This window comes from Terrapene carolina, unplaced genomic scaffold, assembly GCF_002925995.2.
Source record: "Terrapene carolina triunguis isolate 2854851 unplaced genomic scaffold, T_m_triunguis-2.0 Scaffold85, whole genome shotgun sequence".
NCBI lineage: Eukaryota > Metazoa > Chordata > Testudines > Emydidae > Terrapene > Terrapene triunguis.
The window spans coordinates 21,297,806-21,309,934 of record NW_020664436.1 but is presented as its reverse complement, the minus strand read 5'-3'; the positions used below and the strand labels follow the sequence as shown (position 1 = coordinate 21,309,934).

General features: G+C 42.9%; 1 long non-coding RNA gene across 1 annotated transcript; it reads right to left on the bottom strand.

The window, feature by feature from the left end:
* Window positions 1-4,188: 4,188 nt before the first annotated feature.
* Window positions 4,189-10,873, bottom strand: LOC112113206. Its single transcript, XR_002908679.2, has 4 exons — window positions 10,776-10,873; window positions 10,499-10,548; window positions 8,545-8,895; window positions 4,189-4,392 (listed from the first exon to the last, which is right to left on the bottom strand). It is a non-coding gene; the product is annotated as an uncharacterized LOC112113206 (long non-coding RNA).
* Window positions 10,874-12,129: the final 1,256 nt, after the last annotated feature.

The following is a 12,129-nucleotide window of genomic DNA, read 5'->3' as shown; positions in this document are numbered from 1 at the left end:
TGGGTTCTAGCCCACGAAAGCTTATGCCCAAATAAATTTGTTGGTCTCTAAGGTGCCACAAGGACTCCTCATTGTTTTTGCTAATACCCTTATGGGATACTAAGGGCCTATGTAGCATGGTGAATCGTCCCTAAACTGATAAGTAAAGGATATGTAAAGAATTACTTCATTCAGGACTGGAGTACAGTCACCTCTGAGGTTTGATGCAACAGCTTTTTTATTAGTTCGCAGCAACACTGCAGCGGTTAAGGACAGGAAGGGAAGATAAGTGTATATAATAGAAATTGCAGGGGAATTTAGGGATTCTAAATCATCATTGGATCACCTGAGTTGGAATTTGTCTTGCACTTAGGGAAAGCATAATGAGCTCTTTAATGACCTCAAATGATTAGGGCCTTAGTTTTATGTCTCATGTAAAGGACAGACTGACACTCCAGTTGTATAGCATACTGACCAACATTTTACATTAATTTCAGGGAGATTGGTGGTGGTCCTTAATTTGCTAATAAGGCCTATCTCAATAGACACACAATGAAAGTTCCCTTGTTACTTTGCTGTATAATAACATAAAAACACACTTTTCCCTTATTAAGGATCTTGCTGAACTACAGTGAATGTAACACTCTTTGCCTTCTTTAGCACCTCCTTGCTCGGACTGAGCTGGTAACAGTCCTGTTTTCACTCCCCAAGATGTTCTCTGATTCAACTGGTGATCCCCAACTAAATTTTGGCAAGGGAGCAAGATGTGACTTTCCATTGTGGCAACCCCAAAATGCTGCCAATCATCTACAGAAGCCTGCATGGGAAAGTTATTTAGAGACAATTAGGACCAGCCCTGGAGTCCAGTCCCTTGTCTAGGATGCCATACCTCCTGCCCCCTGCACACAGTGCAGAAGGAAAGCGTGCTCCATGGTTACTTTCAAGAGGCCCCAGCCATCCCTGCAGCTGAGTGTGGGACACTGCTTCATCTGCTCCTGAGCTGGCAAGAGGTTCAGTGCAGAGTGGTATGTGTGGAGGTTTCTATTCCCCAGGGGAAGGCATCTGCTTCCCAATCACTCCTGAGCAGCTTGTGCCTGCACTGCTCTATCTGCGGAAGCGTGCAACTCTCAACAGCTCCAGGCCTGCCCTGCTGGTTTACCTCCAGTGTAGAGAACATTCTGTAGAGCTCCTCCAGCATGACAGGGGTGCTGCTGGGCCAAACCTCAGCGGTGCTGTGACCCAGGTGGCAATGCCCAGAGCGGGGAGCCAGTCCCAGTCCCACAGGACACAAGAGCAACTGCTGCAGGGTACATGTGGGGCAGGCTTACTCTCTGACATGCCACCACCACCACCACCAGGGCCTCCCTTCACACCGAGCTGGTAGCGTGACCCACCTAGAGACTTCCCATACAGAAGTGATGGACACACAAGGAAGTCACAGTAGCCATGACTTTTTCACTGCCATTTACAAACCTGCAACCCTAATAATAATATACACAAGTCCCAACTTGTATCCAGAGTATCAGCGCACCTTATGGCTTGCACCTTTGTTGGCCAATTTAATTTCTTCTTCTATTCATCCCATTCTATTAAACAAAATATAGGAGGAGTTTCAGGAAAACAGAGGTTAAAACAGGAGTTAATGCTTCAGTAATAAGAGTTCATGGATTTATTTCTAGTGGATGTGAAAAGAATTTACATAACTTCATAATTCAGGGGACCCTTAATGGGGCCTGCTTCACAGAAAAGCTTCACTATGGGTGAAATTTCATGCATCAGAGTTTACAAAAGAGTGAGTTCCACTGTAATGCAATGCTTATAATAACCAGGCACCTGTCTCTAGTTTTCCAGAGGATTTGTTTAACGTGAATTGACATTCTGATTGCAACGGCCTCCTGAAATAGTCAAGTGGAGGACACTAATAAAATGTAGATTAAGCTCACCTTGCCTGTGAAGATTTAGGAAGTTGTGAAAACTTAGGAAGTTTGAGTATTGAGGAGTCTCTATTCTTACATAAATCACTTTACTGTGTTTTTGCTTACATGTAAGAAGGAGTCAGAGAATATTTCTTTATAAGCGAAGTAAGGGGATAGAAAAACTACGTACCATCTTGTACGCCCCAGAAGATGTGGTATATTATTCCATTAGTTTGTAGCAAATTCCTGCATGATAGAGAAAGAAAAATATGGGCCCAATTCTCCTCATTTAAAGTAAATCAGGAGTAGCACCATGGAATTGCACTGATATGAATTCAGTGTGAGGGGAAAATTAGGGCCATTAATATCTAATACCTAGTCAACTTGCATGATTTTGTTTGTATATATTTCTGCTTATATTTAGGATTTTATTACATATTCAAGAACAAACATGTTTTGCAAAACATTGATGTAAATGTAGTTGGTTGTGTTTGAATTTCCTCTGAAATAGAGTCATCTGCATTTGCTATTTTTTCCACATGTTGATAGGTACATTATATTAAATACATATTCTACCCACACAGATACACATTGTGTGTTTTATAAATATTTTGCATATTTGAAAATATGTCGTTCATATTTTAGCATGTTTTTCCATGTGCAATATATTTGGACCAAATTCTGCTCTCCATTACACCAATATAAAAGAAGAATAACTCCACTGAAGTCAGTGGTCCAAATTCTGATCACTGAGGTCAGTAGGGTCACAAGGGTATAAATTAATACAGAATTCAACCCAATCAGTTTACTCTAGATTTACAGAGAGAACAGAATTTGGCCACTTATCTCTCTCACAGCACCGCACAGTTAAACAGTAGGGTCTGCTCATCAGAGGTCCAATCTGAAGATTCCAAACAAGTTCATAGTGCAGTTTAGATAGTGATTCTCTGTATTCTCGTAGCTGATGTTGTGTATCTTAGATCGATCCCCCTCCCCCCCACTCCCCAGTGTAGACCAGTCCTTAGCATCAGTGCCCTGCAGGGTTTACTGCCCTCCTAGTTTCTCTTTCTCTCTCACACCCACACTTGGCCTGGTCTATACTGGGGAGGAGGGGGGGGGATCGATCTAAGATATGCAACTTCAGCTACAAGAATAGCAATGCTGAAGTTGATGTATCTTAGATCGAATTAAAATTACTTACTTCGCGTCCTCGCGGTCCCCCGTCAACTTTGCTTCCGCCTCTCGTCGAACTGGAGTTCAGCAGTCAACGGGAAAGAGATCAGGTATCGATTTATCGCGTCTACGCTACGCGCGATAAATCGATCCCCGATAGATCGATTGCTACCTGCCAATCCGGCGGGTAGTGTGGACGTAGGGTGCTCCAACAGTCTCTGATGAGCCAATTACTATGACTCAGGTATTATCATGCATCCTTTCTTATTCAGATCACCCCACCTTGTTACTGCAGTTCTGATGTTACTTATAAAGAGACAATTCAAAAGAGATGATCCCATAGAATGTAAAAAATATGTTATTGATATATTCTTAATGCAAAGCTTGTGTGCATAATTCCTAGCAATCAATTAATAAAACTTGGCAATTTTAAGGATAATCCTTCTGTGAAATTCACAGGGAGTTAAAATGGCAGCTTTTTATTTTCAGGGCAGGAATTGTCTTCTAATTTCAGTGCAGATATCATCTTTTCCCAGTCCATTCCATGCTTCACATGGGGATTTCCATGTTATTGCTATGCACAAAGAAAATAAATCAGGGTGTGGTTTGGCTTAGATGTTCCAAATCCTCTGATTCCATTCCAAAATGATGGCCCTGTTAGGTACAAAATATATTCCACCTCCAAATTAGGATGACTAGTACGCTAAGGCTACTGCAGAGGCTAGGTAGGCGGAGGGACATATGCTATATGCATGTTAATGGAAAGGTCACAAAGCAAATATTAGCAATCAAGAACATTAAGTGGACACTCCCTTTAGGATATATCTTTCTACACCCCATAACTAAATTGGCTGCTTGAGAGAGGCACAAGCCAGCTATCATGCTTTAATGTATGACATCTTGGCTTGACAACAACTAAGTTTAACAAAATTCAGGAAATACCAGTGATAGATGGGTTTTTCCGTAAACAAAACAATGCCGCCCCCCCATAAAACCCCACACCGAATTTTGAAAAGAATTTGGAAATTTGGTTGCTTTTTATTGAATTAACAGGAAAAAATAACTCATCAGAAATCAAGTCCGTGACATTCATTTTTTATTTACTAATGAATGACAAAGGGATAACAATTGTGGTTTAGGTCTTGTTTAGTGAACGTGCTTCTTTTGTGTTGTTAACTGCCAATTGTTATTTGTCTTGACATAAATCCTCGCTTCGATTTGTTTGAAGCTGCACCGACTTGTGTATGTGTACCATTGCCCAGTACTGGATGAAGTGTCAGACCTGTCCAAGCGTGAGTGACCATGTCACACTGTAGCAGATGAGCTGCAGAGGATAAAAGTCTTGTTAATACAACTGATGAAGAGTTTCATTTATCTCAAGGTGTAGAGGCCTATGTTTTGTTTCCCTAGGCTGCTTATGTGTGATTTAGCTAGAGATGGAGTGTCAACTGTTTGTGGGCACTGCTTTGTTAAAATAGGCTTTATGCACAATTAAAGAAAAGTGTACCCATGCTCCTAACATTAATACTCCAGAATATCCAAAGATTCATGTCTTGGCACGAAGACACTCATGAAGAACAGTACATAGCATTATCCTCCCTTGAAATAAATGCACAACTTGCTGAGGAGCTGAAGAAGAAACAGTCGAACAACACGTGTGACGGAGCCATAGGAAATGATACTTCCCTATCCTCAACATTACACATTCCTTCTGCATCCCGCTGTATGTGACTGCATGACAATCACAGGAACTAAGCATGGGTCAAACTAGTTGGCAGGGCTGGATTAAGGCATAGACAATCTAAACACATGCCTAGGACCTAATTTGTGTATGGGGTAGGGTGGGGGGCAACCTAAGCTCTGGCTGGTCTGGTTCAGGTACTGGTGCAGGAGATGGCCCCATATCAGAAGTAAGGAGGAGCAGTTCTGGCCACCCCACTGCCTGCTCAGGTTTGGCCTCATTGACCCTCTGTCATGATGGGGAGGAGGCAGGGCTAAACTTGAGGTGAGTGGCATTGCAACCCCCGGTGCACCAGCTCGCAACACCACTCACTTTTGGCCCTGCCAACCCCCATCATGACAGAGGGCTGGCCAGGCCAAACCTGACAGGGCAGTGGTGCGGCCAGAGCTGCTCTTCCCACCCGCTGTTGTGGGCTGGCTTCTTCACCAGTACCTGAATGAGTCTAGCTGGAGCTTTGCCACTGTCATCCAGGCACTGGATGGTGTGTGCCTCCATGTGGGAGCTGGCAGTGGGGTTTGCTTAGGACCCAGAGATGGTTAATTCAGCCCTGCTAGTTGGAATTACTTTACTCTCAGATCATTACTACAGTCAGTCAGGGTTCCATACTTTAGTGGCACAATGAATGTGGGAATTAAAAGCCTAGACAAAAACTCCTTAAACCTAATCCTGACTCTTGCACAGACCCTCTCTCTGGTTTGGGTAAGGCACATGACACCTCTGCCTCAGTTTCCCCATTTGTAAAATGGGGCTAATAATACTTACTCCCCTACCTCACAGGGGACTTTTGAAGACTCATAGTTTAAAGTAAAGTGTCTAGAAGATGAAAACCGTGATGCAAATGTCAAGTATTATCATGATTACCCACTGTTATCTCCATTTTTTTGAGAATTGCTTTCCCATTCGAAACCAAGGAAAAATATTCCTTTTAATCTGACACCATCAATGTTCTGCACTGAATTTCCTACAGATTTGGTAAGGACACTCAGGAATATGAGAAAAGGAAACAAAATATTGCCCCCCTGATCCTAGTTTACCTCACATCTGCCAGGAAATTGTTTTGAAAGTACCTGACATTTGGTGCAATGTGCTGCAAATCCCAAGGCAAAATGTTTACCCTTTCCAAAGCATTGTCACGAGCCCCAGGAATAAGCTGTTTCTAACACAGACGATTCAGCAGAATCTGGCGGGAACGTGACACCCCCAAGCTTTCCTTCAGTTTGGTGGTGGAATTTTAACCAAGAGATCTTGAGAGCCTTTGTCCAATATGTTGCTGGAATATCGACATTTAAAAATTCCAGAAAAAAATATTTACCGGCCAGATTATTTTCTTCTAACTCAAGCCAGTTAAACCTTGGATTTTAAGGTAAAGTTCCAATATGACTAACCATGTTTAAAGAAAAACAGTCAGTACAGGCAACAGCAACATTATGCTTAGATCAACATCTTCAAATACACTACTGGAATGGTGAGTGACAATAATCCCTTGGTGTGCTGGGGGGGCTGGGAGACTGGTGAGTCACTTGACTATTATGATACTAGTTGTACTGGGAGATAATTGGGTGCAAACTACAGTAAATGAGCATGGAACGATCAATTTAATAGTAGCAAATGCCAATATTATCGGGGGGGAAAACCGTTATTTTCCATCCCAGAAAAAACATTTAGCCTGTTACGATTACTCTGACCCTTTCCTATTCCCTGAAATTGTTCTCTCTCCTAGAAATTAGAAGCATTTAGCTATTGCATATGTTTTATAATATAGTTAAGTGATTCATGCACATTAACTAGCTCTCCCGCCCCCTCACTGTGAACTATTGTTTAACTTTCATATGCATCATAGGAATAATAAAATGCCAGAGAATAGGAGCTCACATGAGCTGAGCTCCAGGACTTGGGTTTTTTAACCACACGGTCTGAGCCAGGTACCAGCATGTCTCCTGGATTTAAAAGTGTTTCTCTCTGTTTCACTTGAACAAGTAAACAGATGATGCCAAATTTAAAAACAAAACAACCTTCCACCCCACCCCCCAAAAAAAAACATAAAAAGCATAAAGCGAAGGGAAGAATGAGACTAGAGGTGTAATGTTCCCTCCTGCTTTACCAACTCTCCATTATGTGGTGTTCCACAGAGCCTGCACTGCAGTCTGAGCTGCCCCACTTTGAACATGGATTGTTCAAATCAAACAGGATTGGGACCAGTTTTAGGATTTTGAAGAAAGCTGGGCCAGATGATTCTATGGGGGAACTCCCTTACTTTACTGTCCCCTCCCAAACTGACCAGAGGCATTTACAATGAAGTCGGCGAGGTGGGATAGAATAGAACAGTTGAAGAATATCAGGGTTGGAAGGGACCTCAGAAGATCATCTAGTCCAACCCTCTGCTCAAAGCAGGACCAATCCCCAGACAGAATTTTACCCTAGTTCCCTAAATGGCCCCCTCAAAGATTGAACTCACAACCCTGGGTTTAGCAGGCCAATGCTCAAACCACTGAGCTATCCCTCCCCATAGGGAGTTGTTGGGCCCCCCATGGTAGGGTACAGCTGTTCCTGTGCTCAGATTCATGTATACTGGAGCTGCCAATATTTGAATCCTTTTCCAAGGACATTTTCTAAATAAGCTGAGGGCCTGGGAGCAACCAGAGGGTTGTATACATATATTGGTGATTTTCAGGTTATTTTCTTTTCCCTTTCCACTAATTACTTACTCATAGATTTTAAGGCCAGAGGGGACCATCATGATCATCTGGTCTGACCTCCTGTACATCACAGGCCACAGAACCTCACCCACCCACTCCTGTAAGGGACCCCACCTATGGCCGAGTGACTGAAGTCTTCAAATCTTGATTTGAAGTCTTCCAATTACGAAGAATCCACCATTTATTCTAGTTCATACCAGTAAGTAACTGTGCAGAGGAAGATTAAAAGCACTCAGGGTCTCTGCCAATCTGACCTGGAGGAAAATGCCTTCCAGACCCCAAATATGGAAGTCAGTTAGACCCTGAGCATGTGGACGAAACCTACCAGTTGGAGACCTGGGAAAGAATTCACTGTAGTAACTCAGAGCCATCCCTCAGAGCCCTCCCCAACAGCAGTCGCAGATTGTCCACATGCCATTGTAGGCAATCTCATCATACTGTCCATTCCATACACTTATCAAGCTCAGTCTTGAAACCAGTTAGGTTTTTTGCCCCCACTGCTCCCTTTGGGTGGCTGTTCCAGAACTTCTCTGATGGTTAGAAACCTTCATCTAATTTCAAGCCTAAACCTGTTGATGGCCAGTTTATAGCCATTTATTCTAGTGCCAACATTGGCCCTTAACTTAGATATCTCTTCACCCTCCCTGGTGTTTATCCTTCTGATGTATTTAATGAAGGCAATTGTATCTCCCCTCAGCCTTCGTTTGGTTAGGCTAAATAAGCCAAGCTCCTTTAAGTCTCCTCTCATAAGGTAAAAAGAACAGGAGTACTTGTGGCACTTTAAGGTGCCACAAGTACTCCTGTTCTTTTTGCGGATACAGACTAACACGGCTGCTACTCTGAAACCTCTCATAAGGTAGGTTCTCCCTTCCTCCGATCATCCTACTAGCCCCTCTCTGCGTCAATACATAGGTATAGAATCGAGAGCGGTCAACAATAAGTGATGTAAACCACCATCCCTATAGACAAATAAAATGTCTGACAGGGCACTACAGTAAAATGTAGTAGCATGAAAGAAATAAAAATAAAATTCACTAACCTAAAAGCAGCATGTATCTCTCCTTGCTTTTCCTGCCTTCTCCCATTTCTGTATCCCATTTGTATCTTCTTCCACCTCTGACTTGCTCTATCCATCTCCATGTCCTTCTTTTAATTTCATTTTATTTTCTGGTGTGTTTTTTTAAAAGTCTCCCTCCTTCTCTGGCCTTTTCAGTTTCTTTGTAAAATAACATCTCCTGTCCTGTCCTGCTCTTTTCCAGCATCATCCCCATTCCCTCTTGACCATCACTCTCTTGCTCATGCCGATCTTACGTTCTCTCTTCTTTCTTCCTCTGCTCTCTCCATGGCCTCCAGAATCTCCAGCCTCTTGATGGTGCCACAGCCGCAGGAGCTACAACCATGAGAGTGAAGCTGAAGAGAATAAGTAATAGGCTGCCAAGCGTGTTCATGAATGCAACAGTTGTCCAGTTTCATCTAACATTGGGGAGAAATTACTTTCATTTCATTTAAGGATTTCAAGGTCAGGAGTGGCCTCTGTTATTGTCTAGTCTGATCTCCTGCATAGCACAGACCATAGGATACCTGTACTAATTCCTGCTTCAAGCCCAATAGGTATATTTGAACAAGAACAGATCTTAAAGAAAAACATCCAGGCTTGATTTTAAAATTCCCAATGGTGGGAATCTATCACAGCTCTTGGTAAGTTGTTCCAGTGGTTAATTACCCTCACTGTTAAACATTTGTGCCTTATTTCTAGTCTGAGTATTTCTAGCTTCATCTTCCAGCCTTTGGATCTTATTGTACCTTTGTCTGCTAGACTGAAGAGCACCTCTATTATCACTTTTCTGTTCCCCATCTTGGTACTTATAGACTGTGATCAGGTCACTCCTTAACCTTCGGTTTGATGAGCTAAATAAATTAAGCTCATGTTGTTTTAATTTGGTATAATTTTCTCCCAGCAAGGGAGAAAAATCTCAGCCTTTTCAGTTTTTCATAGTAGACAGCTATGTGTGCCCCTGATTCTGTTGCTCCTTTCTTTCCTTACATAAGAACGGCCATACTGGGTCAGACCAAAGGTCCATCTAGCCCAGTATCCTGTCTTCTGACAGTGGCCAATGCCAGGTGCCCCAGAGGGAATGAACAGAGCAGGTAATCATCAAGTGATCCATCCCCTGTTGCCCATTCCCAGCTTCTGGCAAACAGAGGCTAGGGACACCATCCCTGCCCATCCTGGCTAGTAGCCATTGATGGACTTATCCTCCGTGAACGTATCTAGTTCTTTTTTGAACCCTGTTATAGTCTTGGCCTTCACAACATCTTATGGCAAGGAGTTCCACAGGTTGTTTGTGCGTTCCATTAGTTCTCCCGCCACCCTTCCTCTGTCCTACATGTTTTCTCCTCAGTCTCTCTAATCATATTTGGAGGTGGGAATTGTTGATGTACCTAGGGCATGTATGTTGTAGAGCCTGATCCCTTCTTCCTCTGCAATCTCTGTGCATGTACCCTGGAGCTGAGTCAGCTCCTCCAATGAGCTGCCCCTCCTTGTGGCTAGAGACCGCACTGCAGATCAACAGAGGATCAAGCTCAGTTGTTGGCAAGCAGCCAGCCAGTGGCTGGGAGGGTGCTGATGGCAGTCCTAGTACCAGCATCAGAAGCTCAAGTGGTCCTCTTCACAGCAATGAATCCACAGGGTGAGTCACTCCAAAACTGGAGATCCATGGATTTAGGCTTTGCAGAGCCCAAATATTGACTCTAATTCTCTGTGGCAGAGACTCAGATAATGAAAACAAACAAACAAAAAATCTGCCATGACAAACTTTCTACTCTAGTTTACCTTGCGATGGTTATCTTCACAACGAGAATGGCTAGAAGCTGGGCCGAACTCTTCCCAAGGATAACCCTACTAACATCAATAAATTTGCACTACAGATAAATGAGGCCCACTCTTTTAAAATAAAAGTCAAGATAAATAATGATATTTAAGGGATACTCACAAAAACTGCTGGACCCGGAGCAACAAAATTTAGAAGCCCCGACGTCGGCCCTGTGCAACATAGGATGCTAGAAACAGTCACACAACTGATGACACTTAGCTTTTCTACTTCATAACGTTGTAGATCATTCTTCTTCCCAGACCCCTTCCCAAGAAATGTACACACTGAATAATTCTTTCTGCTCACACAGGGCCTAAAATTTACACAAAACTCTTCTGACACAGGGAAGCAATATCTCCATTACAGAGATGGAAAACCTGACACAGAAACGACTCACCTTCCAGTCACTTGCCCCAGGTCTCACAGGAAGTCCGTGGCAGAGCCAGGAATAAAGCCAGACCTTCTGACTCCAGATCTTGTGCCTAATCCACAAGACCATCGCTCCTTCCACCCTGCCTGTGTTTGTACAGTACGTTGACCTGACTGGAAGAGGCACGCTAACTTAAAATACTAAATTCCATGTATTGGGCCAATTTTAAAAAAAACATTTTCTTGTCATGGTTCATTGTTTTTTCTAACTAGACATTAGGCCGTCTCCGTGAAGCGAGACAGCCTTCCTTTCAGAATTTTCCAGGAAGCACAGTTGTCTCCCACATGTTATGCTTAATGTAACTCAAACAAATGTTTTAGGAAATTCCTTCTAATTCAGTGAAATTGTGAGCTTGGCAATGGTGCACTGGAAATGAGACTGAAAGATACTATATTTTTTTTTTTTTAAGTGTAGAGGAAAGTTTGGGCTTAAAATTGGCTGCTCAGGGAGATAGAAACTCATGTTATGCATAAGGGATTTGGCAGGTCTGAACACAGAAATTTCCAGAAGTGTTTGCGTGGCAACAACTCTATGCCAATCCACATTTTTTAGCTATTCTGGCCAGCTGCCCAGCCTACAAGAAAGACTTGTATCTCCACACAGTTCACTGGCTTCCCTGATGAGTTTCCATACTGCATGGCAACATTGGATAATCTTATTTGTGTGCCAAAAAAACTCCTGCTACTTATATTGTTACTAAATACCAGATGTGCTTAATAAAGAGTAAGTGGAGCCAAACCTAGGGTAATCACATAACCTATCATTAACATTTTCTAACAACAAAAATGCAATTGGAACACCAGATTACTGTTTTGCTTTGTTTGCTTAACGCCCTATTACTGGAACCCCTAGGGTGATGGGAACAGAACGCGGTAGGAGTAGACAGTTCTGGCACAGTTGATGACGTTGTTTACAATCACACCCCTGCACATCTGAAACATGTGTGAGAAAGTAAAGGCTAAGCAGATTTCCTTTGCACTCGGCACAAGGGCTGAGAGGGAAGGGAAAATTGCAGCAGGAAGTCTACAATGAGCTAGAAAGTAGAGGGATCATATTTCTTTATCCCATGGTGGGGGATAGAACAAAACAACTGTGTGGGTTTGATCCTGCATTCCTTGCACATCCAAAGCTCCCCAATGCACAAGGAATGCAGGAGTAGGCCTTGTTAGATTAAATTTAATGACAACTAAAATCCTCAAGTCCATTAAAAACATATTTTTGTGTGTGGCAGGGTCCCAATCATCACATGAAATGTATGCACATTAAAATGGGAGTTGCACATGTGCATATCCCAGGCTGACCAGACCCTTGGGGGAAAAAA